Source organism: Gopherus flavomarginatus, chromosome 1 (genome assembly GCF_025201925.1).
Source record: "Gopherus flavomarginatus isolate rGopFla2 chromosome 1, rGopFla2.mat.asm, whole genome shotgun sequence".
Taxonomy (NCBI): Eukaryota; Metazoa; Chordata; order Testudines; family Testudinidae; genus Gopherus; species Gopherus flavomarginatus.
In genome coordinates this window covers 29,676,967-29,698,156 of record NC_066617.1, presented here as the reverse complement: position 1 = coordinate 29,698,156, position 21,190 = coordinate 29,676,967, and the positions used below count along the sequence as shown (strand labels likewise).

The window sequence follows — 21,190 nt, the reverse complement described above, 5'->3', positions numbered from 1 at the left end:
TAAATTCCAAGATACAGTGGGGATTATTTCTTTAAAAAATCCTTCCCTTACAGTTCACTCTCTGTATTGTGACAAGATAGCTCCATTGTTTATAGGATACATTTCTTAGTCTATAAAGATTTTCTTTAAAACCTGTGGGTAGCGTATACTAGTCTGAAGTACGGGCAGGATGACCTTCATGCAAACAGGAACTTACCTGGGGTGTCCAGTGAGCAAGTAGCAGTGACACAGATTTAGCATAAGAATGCATGAAACCAGAGCACATACTAGAACAAGCCCTGCTAGAAACCTATGGTGAGATGTTGGCCCAGTTGCAGTCTGTGGCAAAACGCCCATTGACAGCACTGGGGCAAGGCTTTTCCCCACTTTTCCCTCCCAGTGTGACTCTCTAGTTCTTAGCTAGTAGGTGCCTGATCCTGCAACATGCTGAGCAGGGCACGTGGCATATTGTAGGATCAAGCTCTCCTGCTAATTCAAGAAGTCCTAGGTCCAACGTTGCCTGGTCATGGAATTTCCTGAGTTCATAGCAAACATTTTAGCTTGATTAAACACATGTATAATGCTAGATCTTCCTTTGAGGGGGAAGGGTCAGAGAAATGATTGTGAATAGGACTCTAGAAGGAAGGAGTACTCTTCACCATCTATTGGTGAACCAGAGGAAGAGACCCAATGAGCAGACCTCATTTGCATATGCTAATACTAATACATCTTATTTATTATATGGTGCCAATGTGATCATTTTTGGCCATTTTGGGTTAACACTTATTAAAAATTGTTCTTGTTAACTTCTCAAGATAGGACAAGAAGCAACGGGCTTAAACTGCAGTAAGGCCAGTTAGGGTTGGACATTAGGAAAAATTTCCTAACTGTCAGGGTGATTAAGCACTGGAATAAATTGCCCTGGGAGATTGTGGAATCTTCATCATTGGAAATTTTTAAGAGCAGGTTAGAAAAACACCTGTCAGGGATGGTCTGGATAATACTTAGTCCTGCCGTGAGTGCAGGGGACTGCACTAGATGACCTCTGGAAGTACCTTCCAATCCTACAATTCTATGATTCTAAGTCTTGGATGTAGGGATAATGAACCGTTGTTATCCTTATTGTGTGACTAGCCAGCCTGGGCTTCTTTCCCCCAGAACTGTACTGAAGGGGTCATATCATAACCTAGTCCCAGATTTGGACCTTAGCGTCCAAAATATGGGGGTTAGCATGAAAACCTCCAAGCTTAGTTACCAGCTTGGACCTGGTAAAGCTGCCACCACCCAAAAAATTAGAGTGTTTTGGGGCACTCTGGTCCCCCCAAAACCTTCCTTGGGGACCCCAAGACCCAAATCCCTTGAGTCTCACAACAAAGGGAAATAAACCTTTTCCCTTCCCCCCTCCAGGTGTTCCTGGAGAGAGACACAGAAGTAAACTTTGTGGATCTAAACAGAGGGATTCCACTCTCTTTATTTCCAGTCCTGGAAACACAAGCACTTCCCTCTTCACCCAGAGGGAATGCAAAGTCAGGCTAGTAAATCTAACACACACAGATTTCCCCCTGACTTCTTCCTCCCACCAATTCCCTGGTGAGCTGCAGACTCAATTCCCTGGAGTTCCCCACTAAAGAAAAACTCCAACAGGTCTTAAAAGAAAGCTTTATATAAAAAGAAAGAAAAATACATAAAAATGGTCTCTCTGTATCAAGGTGACAAATACAGGGTCAATTGCTTAAAAGAAATATGAATAAACAGCCTTATTCAAAAAGAATACAATTCAAAGCACTCCAGCAACTATAGACATGTAAATACAAAAAGAAAAACAATAGAAACCTTACTGCCTTACTATATTGTACCACAACTTGGAAACAGAAGAGTAGAAAGCAGGAAACAGAAATCACTTCTCATAGCCGAGAGAGTGCAGGCAGAAGAACCAAGAACAAAGGACTCACACACAAACTTCCCTCCACCCAGATCTGAAAAAGTCTGGTTTCCTGATTGGTCCTCTGGTCAGGTGTTTCAGATACTTTTTTCCAGGTGTAAAAGACATTAACCCTTAGCTATCTGTTTATAACAGGGTCACCCTAACCAGTATCTCACTCTCCCACCACTGGGTAGAGAGTTGACAGCTGAGGGAGGAGAGGGAAGAGGAATGGTGTATTCCATCCTGTGGTGATGACTCTGCTTGAGGGTCCTATTTGTTATTTGATCTCTCACCCATGTAGCTCCCTGCTGGGGAGTCAATAAAAGTGCAAAAAAAGAGCTGCCTGACTAGATTTCATTGAGAGCCTTTGTTCCCCTACTAGGGGCAAAAATCACTAGGCTAGGCAATAGAGCCAGCACAGACATGTTGTAGGTAGCTGTCACCACTCTGCAGGTCTTGAACCTGTGTGCACAGGGTTCCCACTCAACTTGCACAGTCCTGCTGCCAACCAGCAGCTCACTATTAACTAAAAACACAGGAGAACATGAAACCTGAAGTTATATCAGGGAGGGCTTCCTGGTGCCTAACTGGAGGAACATTGTGAACTCTGATTGGCCACCAGGGCTTCCTGTTTAAACCCAAAGAGAGGCACAGGAAGTTGTCTGCATAACTGGGCTCTACCTGGCTGCTACACTGAACTGTGCCCTGTTCCTTGACTCCTGGACCCCGCTTCTGTGGCTGGTTCCTGCTTTTCTGACCTGTTCCTGATCTTTGCCCCAGTCTTCACATGTGGCTCTTACCGTTGGCTTGACTCCCAGCTCTGACTCCTTTTCCAGCCACTAGACCCAGCTGCCTACATCTTGGCCCTGACAGCAGCAGTGAAAGATGGTGAAGAAAAAACACAGAAGTGGAAGTAAGGCCAGGTACTGCTCTCCCCACAGGGTCTGGAGGTGAACCTGCCTGAATGCATTGGGACTTTGCTGTCCTCTGACAATGAACTGTCAGTGGGATGCAGTGAAGAGAAGGGATAAAATGGTGTGCTAAAGGTTCCTTGGACATTCACGCTGGCAAGTGAACAAACTGAGATGAAGGACACTGTGAAGATGCTTTGGGGTAGGTGTTTTATTTATTATTTACACACTGTTGAATAATTGCTGCATTTTCCCAAATTAAAGCTGTGTCCCCTCTCCCTTAATACAAGTTGTCTTTTGTTCTATACACAGACTCAGTGCATGTGAGTGGAGAAGTATTGCCTATTAAGGGTGCTCTGGGCTTTTTTTTTAGTTTTTCCGGGTTTGTTTTGTAATTTTAGGAGGAACCCCTAGATGTTGAACCCAGCCTTTGTGGCTGCTGGCAACACCTGGCAGAAGAGTTACGCTAGGTAAGAGAAGCAGAGGGGATGAGTAGTCAGACCAAAAATCAACCCCCCCCAAAGTTTACCATGAGTGCACCCCAGATTGAAACTAACATAAAACCTGCTCCCAATGCATGTGAATTACAGCCAGGGTCGGTTCTAAGCACCAGCACTCCAAGCATGTGCTTGGGGCGGCACTTTCCAAGGGGTGGCACTCCGGCTCTTTTTTTTTTTTTTTTTTGTTGCTTGGGGCGCAAAAAGCTGGGAGCCGGCCCTGAGCGGAGGTGAGCTACGGTGGTGGGGGGCATGGGGAGGGCCGCAGGACGTAACCTGGGGGAGCAGAAGAACTGCTCCCCCCCCCAGCTCACCTCTGCTCCACTGCCGCCTGCTCCCCCGAGCGCACCGCCGCTCCGCTTCTCTCCCCTCCCTCCCAGGCTTGCGATCTCGGACCTCTGAATTGGTCTCTTCTTTGTGAAAGCTCTGTACAAGAGCCAATTAATCAGATGGACTCAGATAGTTAAGAAGAGCAGGGTGAGCTCTCATGTGCTCTCCCCTTCCCTCAAGGGAGTCTGCTCTCTAGGAAGTTTAGCACAATTTTAAAAAGAGGGTTAGCCCTTTAAGAAAACAAACACTTACTAGCTCTCTTGCTTGCTGAGGGTGTCTATGGAGATCAATACTGGGGTGACCCGGTTTCTACAAGAACTATCCTTGATTCTTTTTTGGCAGCTTGTGCAAAGTTTGGCTGCTCCTCCTCTGGACTTTGGCAGTCCCTCTCCCTTCCTGGAACTATTTGTGGATCTTGGCAAGTTAAGGCTTATGGCCCTCATTCTTTCACAGAGCTCACATTGTAACTTTCCTTCTCCTCTGTCTCCCCTCTCCTGCCCCCCTTCCCCCTGTGTATCCTGGGAAATGTAGTTCCTGGACCCAAAGCTGCAGGAACCACAAGGGAACAAACTTACAAACACAAAGTGGGGTAGGTCTCTGCACCTAGCTATATATAATACAAATCAGTGTGTGTTTTAGGATTTGTCATATATGGTTATATTTATAGGGGTAAATTTGCATGCAAAGGTTAAAACGGATGATCTGTGTAATTATAGGCCTGTCAGCCTGACCTGTGTCCTGGGCAAAATAATGGAATGGCTGATGCATTGCTCAAAGAATTAAAGGAGGGTAATATAATATCAATCAACATGAGCATATAGAAAATAAGATCTTGTCAAACTAACTTGATATCATTTTTTGAGGTTACAAATTTGGTTGATCACGCTAATAATGTTGATGTAATATACTTAGGCTTCTGTAAGACACTTGACTAGGTACCGAATGCCATTTTGTTTAAGAAACTAGAGTGATATAAAATCATCATGGCACACATTAAATGGATTAGAAACTGGCTGACATATCAAAAGGTAATTGTAAATGAGGAATCATCATTGAGTGGGCTTGTCTAGTGGGATCCCAGAAAGATTGTTTCTTGGACCTACATTTTTTAATGTATTTAACAGTGACCTGGAAGAAAACAGAAATCATCACTGATAATGTTTGCAGATGACACAAATATTGGAGGAGTGGTAAATAACAAAGAGGAAAGGTCATTGATATAGAGCAAACTGGATTGCTTGGTAAACTGGGCACAAACAAACAATGTGCATTTCATGGCCAAATGAAAGATCACACATCTAGGGACAAACAATGCAGCCTGTACTTTCAGGAGGGAGGATTCTAGGAAGCAATGACTCTGAAAAAGACTTAGGAGTCATGGTGGATAATGCACTGGGAGCTCAGTTTCAGCTTAACTCTCTGGCTAAAAGGATCCAGGCAATTCTTGTAGGCATAAGATGGGGAATATCAAGTAGGAGAAAGGAGGTTATTTTTATCTCTGCTTTAGGCACTAGTGCAACTGCTATTAGAATTCTGTGTCCAGTTCTGGTGTCAACAGTTCAAGAAGGATGTTGAAAAATTAGAGAAGTTTCAGAGAAGAGCTAGGAGAGTGATAAAAAGATTAAAATCATGCCTTTGTGTTCCTGGATTCTCTTGCTATAAGCTATTTAGTTTATCAAAGAGAAGGTTAAAGGGTGACTCGATCACAGTCTCTAAATACCTACATGGGGAACAGAAATTTGATAATAGAGGACTCTTCTGTCCTTCAGATTAATCTACAACACAATCCAGTGACTGGAAGTGGAGACTAGCTAAATTTAGGCTAGAAATAAAGTGCACATTTTTAACAGTGAGGGTAATTAACCATTGAAACAATTTACTAAGCGGTTGTGGTGGATTCTCCATCACTGGCAATTTTTAAATCAAGATTGGATATTTTTCTAAAAGATATGCTCTAGTTCAAACACAGGTATTGGACCTGAAGGAGAAAATAATTCAGGGAAGTCCTATGGCCATGTTATGTTAATAGGAGTGTTATATGTAAGGCATGGGAGGTAACTGAGACACTGGTGAGGCCTCAAATGGAGTACTGTGTCTCATTTTGGGTGTGGTGCCATACTTTAAGAAAGGGGTGGCCAAATTGGAGAGAATCCAGGGGAGAGCAACAATGCTGAGAAAAGGTTTAGAAAACCTGACCTCTGAGGAAAGGTTTTAAAAAAACGGGGCATGTTTAGCTTTGAGAAAAGAAGACTGGGGAGGATAAGTCTTCAAATATGTCAAGGACTGTTATAAAGAGCACGGTGATCAATTGTTCTCCATGTCCACTGACGGTAGGACAAGAAATAATTGAGTTAATCTGCAGCAAGGGAAATTAAGGTTATATATTAGGAAACATTTTCTAACTGTAAGGATAGTTAAGTACTGAAATAGGCTTCCAAGGGAGATTGTGGAATCCCTGTCACATCCCTGGAGTTTTTAAAAAACAGGTTAGACAAACATTGGTCAGAAGTGACCTAGGTATACTTGGTTCTGCCTCAGCATAGGGGGCTGGATTAGATGACCTCTTGAGGTCCCTCCCCAGCCTACATTTCTAAAATCAGGAGATTAGACAAGACAGCTAATCCCTATACAACTCTGAAAATCTAATACTGAGTGCAAAATCTTTCACACACTGCTGGTAAATGTTTGATGGATCAGCAAATATGAAAAAAGGAGCAAATCCTGATTCTAATTAGCACAGCTCATTCTGCTCAACTAGGAGATGGAATCAGTTCTAGTGGTGTCTGCTGGATGAGGCAAGTGCTAATTCTGCTGAACTTTGGGATGTGCCTATAAAAAGAGTAAAATTCTGTCACCTTTTGAAAAGCATCAGAGTAATGTTGACCCTCATTCCTCTTTTAAAAACATGCTCAAATATCTACAGCTGCGTGTGAGCTATCGCTGAGCACACATTGGCTAACATGTTTGCAGGTAGCGTCACCTGTATTATCAATACCTAACTTGTTGCTTTGTACAGAGCTTTGAAAAGCTGTGGCTAGGGAAGGCACTATATTAAAATCCTAACTTTTTTGCAGTCATGACCCCTCGCTCTCTAATCTGCTATTAACTGCATCTTAATTAACTGAGAAAGAACATTCCCGACAATGCAGTTTTCTGATTAAGAGCTAGACATGGCACCATAGATTTGGCAGCCAATGTGAGTGCCTAGGGATGGTTTACAATTCCAGTTCTCAGTTAATAAACTTATTGCTCCAACGAGTCTCATTGGCTACCCCATACAGACATTAATTCTGGCAACCAGTCAAAGCCCAATATTTTTAGTTTTCTTGATCCAGCCTACAGAGATAAGGGATGATGTTCTCGTCTGATGCTACTGGGAGGAGAAGGTGACTATTATATTAGTGGAGGATGGATGTAGAAATCTTAGTGTTTACAACTTTTTTCCATGGGTTAGAATCATAGAATCATAGAATATCAGGGTTGGAAGGGACCTCAGGAGGTCATCTAGTCCAACCTCCTGCTCAAAGCAGGACCAATTCCCAACTAAATCATCCCAGCCAGGGCTTTGTCAAGCCTGACCTTAAAAACTTCTAAGGAAGGAGATTCCACCACTTCCCTAGGTAACCCATTCCAGGGCTTCACCACCCTCCTAGTGAAAAAGTTTTTCCTAATATCCAACCTAAACCTCTCACACTGCAACTTGAGACCATTACTCCTTGTTCTGTCATCAGGTACCACTGAGACCTGTCTAGATCCATCCTCTTTGGAACCTCCTTTCAGGTAATTGAAAGCAGCTGTCAAATCCCCCCTCATTCTTCTCTTCTACAGACTAAACAATCCCAGTTCCCTCAGCCTCTCCTCATAAGTCATGTGTTCCAGCCCCCTAATCATTTTTGTTGCCCTCTGCTGGACTCTTTCCAATTTCTCCACATCCTTCTTGTAGTGTGGGGCCCCAAACTGGGCACAGTACTCCAAATGAGTCCTCACCAATGTCGAATAGAGGGGAATGATCACATCCCTCAATCTGCTGGCAATGCCCCTACTTATACAGCCCCAAATGCCGTTAGCCTTCTTGGCAACAAGGGCATACTGTTGACTCACATCCAGCTTCTCGTTGTGGGGGGAAAGACTACCACCCAGTTGATTTTGGATCAGACAGCCTGAGGCATCTTTATTGTTATAACAAGACTACAAGATTACAAGTATGCATACAGGGAGAGACAGTGTAATCCCATGCAAGAGGTAGGCTGCTCTGCCCTTTACAATTTTCACCAAGCTTATAAAGGTTAAAACCGCAAAACGTCACATATTTATATTTGGGCTATATTGCTTAACACAGTATGTTAAAACTAATGTTTTACCTTATCTAGCATAAAATATTATAATTGAGCAAGCTTTTTCAACACCTATCATGCATTTTGGCAGTGAGTGAGCTGGTCATTCTATAATTGAGCAAGCCATTTCCACACTTATCATGCGTTTTGGCAGTGGGTGAGCTGGTCATTTTGTAACTCCACCTTGCAGTTACCGTAAGCAAGCAATAATTATCATACTATATTTTGCTTAAAGCAGATGGCTCTCAAGTGACCCCTTGTCCCCCTCCTAGTTCCTCTTTTGTCAGTGTTTCATACCCCGCTTTCTTATATCTAGTTTCTCCACACCCAGTGCCACAGTATGCAGATAAACAAGTTTTCTTTGAGAACTAAAACCATGGCTTATATTTTGCATTTATTTAGCTTGCATGGGCCTGTAAACTAATAAAGCTAAAAGCATATAATTGTTACAATATTATATGTTAAAATCACAGATGCTTATATCAATGGCAGGGCTCTGCAGCAAGGACTGACAGATTACTATTTTAATCAGGGCCCTGATACAGCATCCGACCAGTGACAGCAACCTGCCAAAAGGCTTTGGTGGCAAGACAAGATCCCATATAAACAGTTGCAAAGCTCTATCCAACGAGACAGGGGGGAGGGTTATGTTCCCTCACATTGTCCACTGCAACCCCTACGTCCTTTTCTGCAGAACTGCTCCCTAGCCATTTGGTCCCTAGTCTGTAAGAGTGAATGGGATTCTTCCGTCCTAAGTGCAGGACTCTGCACTTGTCCTTGTTGAACCTCATCAGGTTTCTTTTGGCCCAATCTTCTAATTTGTCTAGGTCCCTCTGTATCCTATCCCTACCCTCCAGCATATCTACCACTCCTCCCAGTCTAGTGACATCTGCAAACTTGCTGAGAGTGCAGTCCATGCCATCCTCCAGATCTTTAATGACTGGCTTTAAAGCAGCTTTTCTTGGTCTTCACCAGATAAGACCCTGCATGCCCAGTCAATTGCAGTTTCTGTTGGCTCTTGCATCCTGCATGTGATAGTTTTCCTGCTATCCTCTCAGGAATCCACTCTCTGAGTTTAGTTTGTCTCTGTACAGTCAATCACATACATGCTTGATGTGATACAGGACATTTAGTCTCTGTATTGCCCATGCGCTCCAGCACGTTCACCATATTACTAGAACTGCACTTTTTTGTTTAACTGATTTTTCTGAATGCTTTGAACCCCGTGAATCCAGTGCTTGTCAAAGGCACTAAAATGACAGCCCTAGAGAGTGGAGGCTTCTAGTTACTAACAAGACAATAAAAACAATGAGGAGTCCTTGTGGCACCTTAGAGACTAACAAATTTATGTGGGCAGAAGCTTTCGTGGGCTAAAATCCACTTCAGAGGCATGAAGTGAAAAATACAGGAGCAGGTATAAATACATGAAAGGATGGGGATTGCTTTACCAAGTGTGAGGTCAGTCTAACGAGATAAATCAATTAACAGCAGGATACCAAGGGAGGAAAAATAACTTCTGAAGTTGTAAGAGAGTGGCTCATTACAGTTGGCAAGAAGGTGTGAGTAACAGTAGGGAGAAATTAGTACTTTATTGGGGAAATTAAGTTTAGGTTTTATAATGACCCAACCACTCCCAGTCTTTATTCAGGCCTAATCTGATGGTATCCAGTTTGCAAATTAATTCCAGTTCTGCAGCTTCATGTTGGAGTCTGTTTTTGAAGTTTTTTTTGTTGAAGAATTGCCACTTTTAGGTCTGTTTTATTGAGTGACCAGAGAGATTGAAGTGTTCTCCTAATGGTTTTTGAATGTTATGATTCCTGATGTCAGATTTGTGTCCATTTATTCTTTTGCGTAGAGAATGTCCGGTTTGGCCAATGTACAGTCTAATGAAGAATTTGGACGAATGAACATGTATTGCTGCCTTTAATAGCTTCTCCAAAAACCTGCACATAGCACCGATCCAACACTCAAATCAAAAGCTACATTCTTAGATGTTTTAGAGTGGAGGTGTAAATGGAAACCCCAGCCTCTCTGTCACTTGCTGGAATCAATTACTAGCTATTTGGTTCAGTGATCTATAACCTACACTTCGGGCAATTCTCCCTAAGCCAGCACAGGACCGGTGGAAGCACTAGGCAAGTTAGGCAGCTGCCTAGGGCACTGAGATCTGGGGGGCACTGAAAAGCCGGTGCCTAAAAATAGACACAAGTTGCAGATCACAGACTGTAGGGAGGACATAGATAAGAACTATGCTCCCAGTGAATTGCTCTCCTGCCATTTACAAAGCCAGGGATTAGGGAAATCCTTTGATTAGATGGCAAACTATAGGGATGTGATAAGAATCACGCTCCCAAGGAAGTTCTTTGATTAGATTGCAGACTGTAGGGAGGAGGAGATGATAAGAACCAAACTTCCAGTGAATTGCTCTCCGACTCCTGTCTCCTGCCATTTAGAAAACCAGGGAAGTACCAACTGCTCTCTGACTCCTGCCATGTGAAGTCCTTTGATTGTGAATCAATAGTTGTACAGATTGCTGTGTTGGTAGGTACATTATTACAGTATTAGCTCCTCTGTCTTGTAGTAGATTGCACAGCAGCAGCCAGAAGGAGAGTGGAGCAGCTTGGGCGGGAGGGGTGTAAGACCAACCCCCCCCGCTGGGGCTGAGCTGTGCTGTCAGTGTGGTGCAAGCAGGGCCATCTTGCACATGGCATGCTCCTCAGAGAGCAGGCTGCAGGTTTTCCAGGGCAGAGGCTCTGCTCCCTGGGGAGAGAAGGGAGGGAGGCCACAGCTGGCAGCTTTGAGGACTCTCTTGCGTGAAGGGGTGGCTAAGCCACTTTAACCCACCTCCCTGCTCCCCAGCTTTCTAACCTCCCGACCTTGCTTTGGTGTGAGGGCTGCGCACTCTCTGCTTCACAGTCCTTCCTGCCCCATGCCCCCCTGCCAGAGCGAGAGCCCAGTATTCAACTCCCCAGCCCAGGAGCAGGATGGACTGGTGACACGCTCCCATTGCCCTGTTGCAATTGCACTGTGACTTGGCCCTCTGCTGCATGCCAGGGACTGGAGAGGAGAGCGCATATTTCACCATGCAGCTCTTTGAATCCTACTCCGTCTTCCACCCCCCTCCACACCAAAACCTGTTCTGCTTCCCTTGCACTCCCCAGCCAAATCCGAACCCCCACTGACCAAACCCAGTCTGCTTCCCTTCCTCACCTAACCTGATACCCCACTGACTCAACCCAGTATGCTTCCCTTCCGCTCTCCAGCCAAACCCAATCCCCCACTGACCCGAACCCAGTCTGCTTCCCTTCCCTACCTAACCCGATACCCCACTATGATGGAGTATCTGCCATTCTAATTTTATAAATTTTATTAATAACAATAATTCAATATTATAAAGGTAGAATAAAATGTAGTAGATTTTGATATGAAAGAATGAAGGAAGGAAGTATAGGTGACCAAAAAGGATGTATTTCTGATTACAATAAACATTGCTTAATTTTAAGGAAAAGTCATTCTGATCTCTTAAATCAATGTTTATGTCACCTAGGGAACGACATAAAGAATGAGCTTATTCAGCTTCTATCCAATGCCATCGAACAAAAAATCCTAGCATCTGCTCATGCTGCAAAATACTTTTCGATCATTCTAGATTGTACACCAGATGCAGGCCACGTTGAACAAATGACCATAATCATTCAGTTTGTGGATGGGCCTACATCAGAGACAGAGAATGAGACTGAATCAGTATTCATAAAGGAACACTTCTTGGGATTTGTGTCACTTACGGAGACAATTGGAGCTGGTATGACAGAAACTATTCTTCACCAGTTAGAAGAGATGTCACTGCCTATAGAAAACGTGCGTGGTCGAGGGTGCGACAATGGGAGCAATATGAAAAGGAAAGAAAATGGTGTCCAGCGAATAATTCTGGATATTAATCCATGAGCCTTTTTTGTTCCTTGCAGTGCACATTCATTGAATTTGGTTGTTAATGATGCTGCAAAGTGTTGCTTGGAGGCAACTGCCTTCTTTGATTTAGTTCAGCGTGTTAATGTGTATTTCTCAGCTTCTACACGTCTCTGGGAAGTTCTAATACACCACGTATCTAATCTCACAGTTAAACCATTGAGTGAAACAAGATGTGAAAGTCGAATTGATGCCTTGAAACCTCTTCGCTATCAGGTTGGTGACATCTATGTTGCTCTGATAGACATCTACGAAGACACTACTCTAACAGGATCATCTGGCAATACGTCACGAGTTGTTGCAAAGGATTTTGCAAAAGCCATTTCTAGTTTCAAATTTCTTGTTTCTCTTGTTGTGTGGTATGACATATTGTTTGAGATCAACATGACTAGCAAACAACTTCAGGCGAAAGAATTCGACATGTGACGCCATTAATCAACTTGGAGAAACCAAGAAGTTTCTTGTAGGTCGCAGAAGTGACGCAGACTTTGAAAAAATATTGGTAGATGCAGGTGAACTTTAGGAGGAGTTGGATGTACCGACACTTTTTGAACCAGATCCAATCAGTATTAGAAAAAAGAGGAAGCAGTTCACATATGAAGCGGATGACGAACCTATTTACAATCCGAAAGAAAAATTCAAAGTGAACTTTTACTTTGCAGTCATCGACACAGGAATACATTCAGTTGAAGAAAGATTCACATTGATGCAGCAAATTAATTCAGTATTTGACTTCCTATGTGATGTTTACAGTTTGCAAAATACAACAGCAAAGCAAATTATGGAACATTGCTTGACTCTGGAGCAAGCTGTGCAACATGGTGAATCCAAAGATATTGATGCCTTTGACTTTTGCAATGAATTGCAAGCTATTGCGCGACATGTCCAAAAGAGTGCATCACCGCAAGATGTATTGAACTTCATATGCACAAATAAACTGACAAACAGTGTCCCCAACACAGTTATTGCTCTTCGCATCCTCTTGACTCTCCCAGTTTCTGTGGCCAGTGGTGAGCGAAGCTTCTCGAAGCTCAAGTTGATAAAAACATACATGCGAACATCAATGTTGCAACAAAGACTTTTTGGGCTATCTACCTTGCCAATAGAACATGACATTGCTTGCAGCATTGACTTGGAGGAACTTGTTTCTAAATTTGCTAAACTGAAAGCGCGGAAAAATAATTCTAAATTATAACATGTTACTCTGTGACCGTGTATTGTGTATAATGTATGTGATTTATTTTAAGATTCATGCTATGTTGTGCAAAGTGAAAACAATAACAATGTCAACACTGTCGGGTTATTCATTTATTTTAATTAAATATGTAGACTAAATAATTAAATTAATAAATTTTCAAGCCGAACGTATATTAATTCTAATGAACAATGCCACATTATGTAGCATTCATTTTTGAAAGTTTTTTTAATAAGTGATGCTTGGAGGGGGGGTGGGAACAAGGTAGAAGTTTCGCCTAGGGTGCAAAATATCCTTGCCCTGGCCCTGAGCCAGTATATACATGTAGGTGGCAGCATTTTAAAAATGTACTTGAAAACATATAGGTGGCACCTACTTGAAAATATTAAGAGAGTCGTTAATAGGGAGAATTTGACACATGGTCTGGATCTTATAGACTGGACTTCTATAAATTACCTGTATCTTTTGCATTACACTAAACTGCCAGCCACCTTTTTCTCTGCATGGTGGAAGCAGGGCTGTTCTTCTGACCTCAGCTGAGTAACCTCAACCAAGAGAGCCAACCGTTATCAACCTCCTGCATTGTTCTCAGAAAATTCCCACACTGCGCCCCTTCCCCCCCCCCCCCCCGCCATTCTTACTCAGCTGAGAGTAACTGTTTCCCCATAATACCCACACTCCCTAGATTATGGTGGAATTGTAGAAGATCAGACTGGAGAAAGGTGTTAGAGTAGATAAATTGCATAATTATAGTGTGCATACCACATAATACATCTGGAGAACATGCGTACAGTCCCTTCTCAAAAGCAATCTTCAAAGCATCCACTAAATCCATCCCAATTGGCTACCAAAAGACTTACATACCCTGCTTAGATGAGGAATGTGTCAGTGATCAGAACATGGGCAGCTGTGCCTCATAGTCAGAGCAGGAGTCAGGCACAATAGTCTGAGAGAAGTTGGTTACCAGAAAGCTGTGTTTCTTGTTTTGACAGCAGTATATAATGCCATCTGGCATACTGACCTGTTGGTCAAAACGTCAAAGATGTCATCTCAGTGGATTGTTATGGCCACAGAAATGACACCTCAGAACAGACAATTCCAGATGATGCAAGGAAATCAATTGAGCACATGGAGAATCCAGAAGAACAGTTGCCCCCAACTTTTTTCAACACACTTATAAATTGTCTGCCTCCAACAGTCTCAAAGCCATGCAAGTATGTGGTTGACATCTGCCCAGCTTCAAGAGACAGATTTCAAAAAGACTGACAACCTGAACCAAGATATGGCAGCCATCACAGGCTACTGCAAAAAGAGGTGACTTAAACTCAGGGTGTCAAAGACAGTGTCGTCATGCTTTCCTCTCAATCGCGCGAACGCTTCATGAGAACTCATCATCTTGAATAGAGAATAACTGGGGCATGACCCAAAGCCAGTATATCTAGGAGTAACTCAGGCTCATACACTTACCTATAAGGACAACCTGACAAAAGTAGCTCACAAGATTAAGAGTAGAAATGGCCTCTTAAAGGAGCCCACAGATTCAACTTGGAGAGCTGATGTGCAAACAGTGCACAGCTTGGTGCTAGCTCTCTGTTCATCTCATACTGGTCTATCAGAAGGACTTTCCAGACTCCATACTGCTGACCCCAAAGCTATTGAATGGCTAAAATGTATGTGTTGTCTGTCTAAGCTAGGGTGACCAGATAGCAAATGTGAAAAATCAGGACAGGGGTGGGGGGTAATAGGAGCCTATATAAGAAAAAGACCCAAAAATCAGGACTGTCCCTATAAAATCAGAACATCTGGTCACCCTAGTCTAAGACCTTTTGCCTTCTTTTTTTCACTTGTTTTATCTCCCTACTTTCAAAATACAGAGTGTAATCTTTTCCCGGGTTTATTGTACTACATGTGCACTCACTGATAATAGGGATGTGCTTATGGCCACAGTTGTGTTGCTTAATATCCTGTTACATTACACACTCAAGACAATGTGTGCACATAAGCACCGTACATTAAAAGCAATTAAATGCAGCATCGGTGCTACTAGAGAGACCACAATTCAGCAAATCATTTATGCACATGTTAAAGTAGTTTGCTGAATTGGGGCCATAGTAAGTTACATTATATAAGTAGCTTGTTTGCACAGCTCCTGTCAGAATGGGATTTAAATACTGCTGTGTCACTCCTTTGGGATAAGTAATGTCTTGTGATATTGTTTCTGAAGGAGATCTTGGAATTAGTACTAACCCTAATTTAATAATATACAAAGTATTATCCCTAAGCGCCTCACAAGAAATCTCTCTGCGGCTTTTTGCTTAGAATATTCAGGGCTCAGGCTTCTCTCTCTCTCTCTCTCTCTCTCTCTCCCTCTTTTTGCCCAAAGCTGTTCTTTAGGCTGTTTTTTCCCCCTTACTGCAGTGTGGAAACTATGTATTTGGGTTGTTACTACTTCACACCAGGGAGTGTGGCAGCACCCCTAGTTCCAGCACCAATGCCTTGAATGGTTCATTTTGTTTTGTTTTTAATTAACCAAATTATGCTCTGTACACATGGGGGAAATGTGACATTCACTGAACCTGGATTTGAAAACAGGTTTGGGAGAAGCTTTCCCGGAACAATCTTCCTCCCTCCCACCCTTGCCTTTTTCTTTGCACTGTAAACAAGGCATACATTCAGTAGGTGTTAGACTCATTTGCATGGTTATTCATATGCCATGTGTGCCATGGTGTCTTATATTTTATTTTCTGGGGGAAATATTTCTTATGCCAAACTTCCAATACGTTGTGGGAGTGGTGGGGTGGGATTCTTACTTTATTTACTGGTGGCAGTGTTTACTTCCACCCAAGTACACTTACTGTGTTTGTCGTCATTTTCTCTGATGGTCTCTCTGCCTTAGGAGATTATGGACATATTTTCAGAGGAAAGAAATGAGATTGTTCAGTTAAAAACTATACAGGTTACATTGCTGGGTCCTCCTCAAAACTGAAACCTGCAATTAATAAAGTCCATTGATCTACTGAACACAGCATTCTTTTGTTTTTGCACAGTCCCTTTTATCCCTCTTAACAATGTTAAGAACATAAGAATAGCTGTACTGGGTCAGACCAATGGGCCATCTAGCCCAGTAACCTGTCTTTCAACAGTGACCAATGCCAGGTGCTTCAGAAGGAATGAACAGAACAGGTAATCATCAAGTGATCCATCCCCTGTTGCCCATTCCCAGCTTCTGGCAAACAGAAGCTAGGGACGCCATCCCTGCCCATCCTGGCTAATAGCCATTGATGGACCTACCCTACATGACCATATCTAGTTCTTTTTTTAACCCTATTATAGTCTTCGCCTTCACAACGTCCTCTGGCAGGGAGTTCCACAGGTTGACTGTGCATTGTGTGAAGAAATACTTCCTTTTGTTTGTTTTAAATCTGCTGCCTATTAATTTCATTTGGCAATCCCTATTTCTTGTATTAGGAGGAGGGGTAAATAACACTTCCTTATTTACTTTCTCCACACCAGTCAAGATTTTATAGACATCTATCATATCTCCCCATTTAGTTGTCTCTTTTCCAAGCTGAAAAGTCCCAGTTTTATTAATCTCTCCTCATATGGAAGCTGTTTCGCACCCCTAGTCATTTTTGTTGCCCTTTTCTGTACCTTTTCGAATTCTGATATATCTTTTTTGAGATGGGGCGATCACATCAGCTTTGGACTTAACTAACTTGAATTATTTTTTATCATCTGCAAATTTTGCCACCTTACTGTTCACACTTTTTTCCAGATCATTTATGGAGATGTTGAATACCACAGGTCACAGTACGGATTCTTGGGAAACCCTGCTATTTACCTCTTTCCATTGTGAAAACTGACCATTTATTCCTACCCTTTGTTTCCTATCTTTTAACCAGTTACTGGTCCAGGAGAAGTCCTTCCCTCTTATCCCATGACTGCTTACTTTGATTAAGAGCCTTTGGTGAGAGACCTTGCCAAAGGCTTTCTGGAAGTCCAAGTACACAACATCCACTGAATTATTCTTGTTCACATACTTGTTCACTATCTAAAAGAATTTTAATAGATTGGTGAGGCATGATTTCAATTTACAAAAGCCATGTTGACTCTTATCCAACACATTGTGTTAATCTATGAGTCTGATAAATCTGTTCTCTTCTAGTTTGAACCAGTTTTGAAGTTAGGTTTACTGGCTTATAACTGCCGGGACCACCTCTGGAGCCTTTTCAAAAGTTGGTGTAACAGGTTTTGCATCTGGTGTTATGTCAGTGGCTGGTTCCACTTTGAGTTGATGTGTCCTGCTCTGTGGGGAGCTTGCTTGTGATGATGAACGGGGGCGGAGGGGGGAATTGTTTGCAGGCCAGAAGAGGGGCTTCGTTTTCAGGATGTGATTGTTTAATGATTGAGTATTGTAACTGTTTAATGGTACCCCGGAAGGGTTCCAATGTGGGGTGTTAGGTGACAAGTGGGAGTATGCTGTCAGAGGGTTTTTGCACCCCTGTATTGAAGCAGGTTCTCTTGAGGTATTTAAGTTGCCCATTCTGTGATGTGATCTACTTCTCTAGTGGAGTGTTCTTGTTTGGTGAAGGCAGTTTTAAGTGTATTAAGGTACGTATCCCGGACTTTATCCTCAGAGCATATTCTGTGGTATCTGAGTGCCTAGCTGTAGACAACAGATTTCTTGGTGTGTTTGGAATGTTTACAGGATCTGCGAAGGTAAGTGAGGTGATCTGTGGGTTTCTTATATAGAGTTGTCTGCAGGGTTCCATTGTTGAAGCTGATCTTGGTGTCCAGGAAGCTGATGTTGGCGTGGTAGTGTTAATTTCTATTTACTTAGCTTCCTCATTTTTGTGTAGTTCCCCTTTTGAAGTTAAATGCGACTGTCGTGAATTTCTTTGGCATTTGTCCTCCTACAAGGATGTTAAATTTAATTACATTATGGTCACTGTTACTGAGCGGTTCAGCCATGTTCACCTCTTGGACCAGATCCTGTACTCCACTTAATACTAAATCAAGAATTGCCTCTCCCTTTGTGGGTTCCAGGACAAGCTGCGCCAAGAAGCAATCATTTCTGGTGTCTAGAAATTTTATCTCTGTGTCCTGTCCTGAGGGGATATATTCAGTCAACATGAGGATAGTTGAAATCTCCCATTATTATTGGGTTTTCTGTTTGTGTAGTCTCTCTAATCTCCCTGAACGTTTAATAATCACTTTCACCATCCTGGTCAGATGGTCAGTAGTATATTCCCACTGCTATATGCTTATTGTTCAAGCACCGAATTTCTGGTACCATTTGATTCATTCAAGATTTTGACTTTATTTGACTCCATGTTTTTTCACATATAGTGCCACTCCCCTACCAGTGAGATCTACTCCATTATTCCTATATATTTTATACTCTGGTATTACTGTGTCCCATTAGTTAACCTCATTTTATCCTTTGAAAAGCTTGGCAGTGTGCCAAATGGATTATGCCAAACGTACAGAGAGAGTTAAACTATCTGGATAACTACCTCTCTACCACAGAACGTGTTTGGCTTAAGGGGGAATGTTCTGGTAATCGAATCTGAGTCACGTTCAGGCATTAAGAGTTTGAATCCAACCCAGGACAGAGATCTGAAATAAAAAAGAAGGGGTGGCACATCTTGCTCCAATATGCTTCTGTCAAAGGCATTTTTTTAAGGTTGCAGCAATGTAATCTGAGTACAGCAGAATACTCAGATGTTCTGAAACTATTTTTGAAAAGAAATTTAATTACAGATGCACATGCTCAGTGGGAGAGGAAGGTAATTGGAGTGGAGAGTAGGTGAAATGGGGAAAGATGCTTAGGGTGCAGGGAGGTGATTATGGGCAGAGAGATAAATGGGATGGATGAGTGGGTGGGAGAGGGTTAAAGGGTCAGATGACGAGGAGGTGAGGGGTGCGACACTGGGAAGGGGGACATGGAGGTAAGTGACAGGTGAGGGAGAATTGAGGTAGGGACACCTGTCAGCCAGACTGTGCCACACACACACACGGGAGGGGAATGTAAAAATATCACACACAATTCACACTTAGTCAAACGTGTAGCCTAGTGGAAAGAGCACTGCCTGGCCCTACTGCTAGCTCTGCCACTGGACTGCTGGGAGACCTTAGGCAAATCACTTTACCAGCTGTTGAAAATATTCTTGGTGGAGGAAGCGGGTCTGAGTCCACCCTGCACTCAACTCACAGTGTCCTTGGCTCTCACTGCTCACAGAGTCAGAGGAGACCATCATAGTGTCACTTGCAGGGGCATCCCTAGGCATATGCAGCACATGTGGCTACATAGGGCACCTGAAAATTTGGGGCACCACTCTCGCTAGCTATGGCACGGATTCCTCTCCATCCGGCACTTCTCCCATGCTGAGCCAGCAGGCTTCTCCCTAAGTCCCTGGCTGCCCACTCACTTCTCAGCTTGGGCAGGGCCTCACGGGGCGAGGAGCGAAAGTTTGCATGTGAGTGAGCCTTCTGGGGAGCAGGCTGATGGCCCTGGGAGATAGCAGCTGTTCCAAGCAGCCCCACGCTGTACCTGCCCCTCTCCTAAGGTGACCAGACAGCAGATATGAAAAATCAGGACAGGGGGTGGGGGGTAGGAGCCTATATAAGAAAAAGACCCAAAAATTGGGACTGTCCCTATAAAATCGGGACATCTAGTCACCCTAACCTCTCCCCTTCTTTCCCATGTGCCCTGCCCCACAGGCAACTGCCTGCAATCTCTCTCCTAGTCTCCGTTTCACTCCACCTCCCTCTTCTCTGAAGTTTATGCCCAGACACCAGGATCTCCTTTGGACCTGCACCTTTTTCTCTCCTCCCTTCCCCAGCAGGGATCAGCAGCAAACAGGGGCTGGGAGAGGTGCGCACACAACCTAGCTGGGGAAGAGGGAAAGTTAAAGGAAAACAAAAGAAGGTGGTGTTTGCACTCACAATATTCCAGTGTCAATAGAAGGAAACTGACACTAAAAGAAAAGGAGGAGGGGGATGTACCTGGAGCAAAAAAGAAGCTATCAGGGCTGCAGAATGCAAGGGAGGGAGCAACCTCTTGGCTGGGGAGGAAGATGGACTCACACTTTACAAGGCTGGAGTAGCTGAAAACTTTTATTTATGGAAAAGGGACATGATTTTTTTTCTTGTGGATCCAAATATTGCCAGGGCTGTCTCTCAAGCTGAATCACAGAATATCAGGGTTGGAAGGGACCTCAGGAGGTCATTTAGTCCAACCCCCTGCTCAAAGCAGGACCAATCCCCAACTAAATCATCCCAGCCAGGGCTTTGTCAAGCCTGACCTTAAAAACCTCTAAGGAAGGAGATTTCCACCACCTCCCTAGGTAACCCATTCCAGTGCTTCATCACCCTCCTAGTGAAAAAGTTTTTCCTAATATCCAACCTAACCTCTGCCCCCCTCCACTGCAACTTGAGACCATTATTCCTTGTTCTATCATCTGGTACCACTGAGAACAGTCTAGATCCATCCTTTTTGGAGCCCCCTTTCAGGTAGTTGAAAGCAGCTATCAAATCCCCCCTCATTCTTCTCTTTCACAGATTAAACAATCCCAGTTCTCTCAGCCTCTCCTCATAAGTCATGTGCTCCATCCCCTAATCATTTTTGTTGCCCTCCGCTGGATTCTTTCCAATTTTTCCACATCCTTCTTGTAGTGTGGGGCCCAAAACCGGACACAGTACTCCAGATGAGGCCTCACCAATGTCAAATAGAGGGGAATGATCACACCCCTCGATCTGCTTGCAATGCCCCTACTTATACAGCCCAAAATGCCATAAGCCTTCTTGGTAACAAGAGCACACTGTTGACTCATATCCAGCTTCTCGTCCACTGTAACCCCTAGGTCCTTTTCTGCAGAACTGCTTCCTAGCCATTCGGTCCCTAGTCTGTAACAATGAATGGAATTCTTCCGTCCTAAATGCAGGACTCTGCACTTGTCCTTGTTGAAGCTCATCAGGTTTCTTTTGGCCCAGTCCTCTAATTTGTCTAGGTCCCTCTGTATCCTATCCCTACCCTCCAGAGTATCTACCAC

The 21,190-nt window shown here is 43.4% G+C and overlaps 1 pseudogene; it reads left to right on the top strand.

Annotated features, from left to right (window-relative positions):
- Positions 1-3,228: 3,228 nt before the first annotated feature.
- On the top strand, positions 3,229-17,306 carry LOC127040187 (uncharacterized; annotated as a pseudogene).
- Positions 17,307-21,190: the final 3,884 nt, after the last annotated feature.